Source organism: Coturnix japonica, unplaced genomic scaffold (assembly GCF_001577835.2).
Source record: "Coturnix japonica isolate 7356 unplaced genomic scaffold, Coturnix japonica 2.1 chrUnrandom589, whole genome shotgun sequence".
In the NCBI taxonomy this organism is placed as follows: domain Eukaryota; kingdom Metazoa; phylum Chordata; class Aves; order Galliformes; family Phasianidae; genus Coturnix; species Coturnix japonica.
Window position 1 is genome coordinate 22746 of NW_015439962.1, and position 2730 is coordinate 25475.

Genomic DNA, 2730 nt, shown 5'->3' on the forward strand with positions numbered 1-2730 from the left:
GGTATTAATGGGGACCCCATTATATCCTATGGGGTTTATAGGGTATTAATGGGGACCCCATTATATCCTATGGGGTTTATAGGGTCAGCACTGGGATTATAGGGTCAATATTGGGATTATAGGGTCAATATTGGGATTATAGGGTCCATATTGGGTTTATAGGGTCCATATTGGGATTATAGGGTCCATATTGGGATTATAGGGTCAATATTGGGATTATGGGGTCAATATTGGGATTATAGGGTCCATATTGGGATTATAGGGTCCATATTGGGATTATAGGGTCCATATCAGGTTTATAGGGTCCATATTGGGGTTATAGGGTTTATAGGGTTTATGGGGTCGTATTATGGGATGGAATCCCATCATTTCAGTCCACGTTTGAGTCCGTTGTTTTCCAGGGATTATGGGGTCCATATCAGGTTTATAGGGTCCATATCGGGTTTATAGGGTCCATATCGGGTTTATAGGGTCCATATAGGGCTTATAGGGTCCATATAGGGGTTATAGGGTTATAGGGTTTATAGGGTTTTCTATGGGGTCAGGCCAGCTGGTGCGGGGCCTCGAGCATCTCCATGAGGAAGGTGTCGATGGGGGTGTCCCTGATATGCGTCCATATATATATAGGATATAGGGTCCATATTGGGGTTATAGGGTCCATATTGGGGTTATAGGGTCCATATTGGGGTTATAGGGTTTATAGGGTCTTATAGGGTCCATATTGGGATTATAGGGTTTATAGGGTCGTATTATGGGATGGAATCCCACCAGTTCAGTCCACGTTTGAGTCCGTTGTTTTCCAGGCATTATGGGGTCAATATTGGGATTTTTGGGTTCCATATCAGGTTTATAGGGTCCATATAGGGTTTATAGGGTCCATATAGGGCTTATAGGGTCAATATTGGGATTATAGGGTCTTATGGGGTCGTATTATGGGATGGAATCCCATCAATTCAGTCCACATTTGAGTCCATTTTTCGTGTCCTTATTCCGATTTCCATGCCCCGAAATAGGGATTTTGGGGTCAATATTGGGTTTATAGGGTCCATATAGGGCTTATAGGGTCCATATAGGGTTATAGGGTTTATAGGGTTTATGGGGTTGTATTATGGGATGGAATCCCATCATTTCAGTCCACAATTGAGTCCATTCTTTTCCCCTAGGGATTATGGGGTCAATATTGGGTTTATAGGGTCCATATTGGGCTTATAGGGTTATAGGGTTTATAGGGTCCATATTGGGATTATAGGGTCCATATTGGGCTTATAGGGTTTATAGGGTCTTATGGGGTCATATTATGGGATGGAATCCCATCATTTCAGTCCACATTTGAGTCCATTTTTCGTGTCCTTATTCCGATTTCCATGCCCCGAAATAGGGATTTTGGGGTCAATATTGGGGTCCATACTGGGATTATAGGGTCCATATTGGGGTTATAGGGTCCATATTGGGGTTATAGGGTCCATATAGGGCTTATAGGGTTTATAGGGTTTATAGGGTCTTATAGGGTCGTATTATGGGATGGAATCCCACCAGTTCAGTCCACGTTTGAGTCCCTTGTTTTCCAGGCATTATGGGGTCAATATTGGGGTCCATATCGGGTTTATAGGGTCCATATAGGGGTTATAGGGTCCATATCGGGTTTATAGGGTCGATATTGGGGTTATAGGGTTTATAGGGTCATATTATGGGATGGAATCCCACCAGTTCAGTCCACGTTTGAGTCCCTTGTTTTCAAGGGATTATGGGGTCAGTATTGGGATTATAGGGTCCATATTGGGTTTATAGGGTCCATATAGGGGTTATAGGGTCCATATAGGGGTTATAGGGTTTATAGGGTTTATAGGGTCTTATAGGGTCGTATTATGGGATGGAATCCCATCAATTCAGTCCACATTTGAGTCCTTGTTGATGCCTTTAGGCCGATTTCCAGGCATTATGGGGTCAGTATTGGGGTCAATATTGGTCTTATAGGGTCCATATTGGGGTTATAGGGTTTATAGGGTTTATAGGGTCGTATAGGGTCATATTATGGGATGGAATCCCATCAATTCAGTCCACATTTGAGTCCATTTTTTGTGTCCTTATTCCGATTTCCATGACCCGAAATAGGGATTTTGGGGTCAATATTGGGGTCCATATTGGTCTTATAGGGTCGATATGGGGTTATAGGGTTATAGGGTTTATAGGGTCTTATGGGGTCATATTATGGGATGGAATCCCATCCATTCAGTCCACGTTTGAGTCCTTGTTGATGACTTTAGGCCGATTTCCAGGCATTATGGGGTCAATACTGGGGTCCATATCGGGTTTATAGGGTCCATATAGGGCTTATAGGGTTTATAGGGTCCATATTGGGATTATAGGGTCAATATTGGGATTATAGGGTTTATGATGGAATCCCATTAATTCAGTCCACGTTTGAGTCCTTGTTTATGCCTTTAGGCCGATTTCCATGCCCCGAAATAGGGATTATGGGGTCAATATTGGGATTTTTGGGTTCCATATAGGGTTTATAGGGTCCATATTGGGGTTATAGGGTTTATAGGGTCGATATTGGGATTATAGGGTTTATGGGATGGAATCCCATCATTTCAGTCCATTTTTGTGTCCTGAGGCCCATTTCCATGCCCCGAAATAGGGATTTTGGGGTCAATATTGGGGTTTTTGGGTTCCATATCGGGTTTATAGGGTTTATAGGGTTATAGGGTTTATAGGGTTTTCTATGGG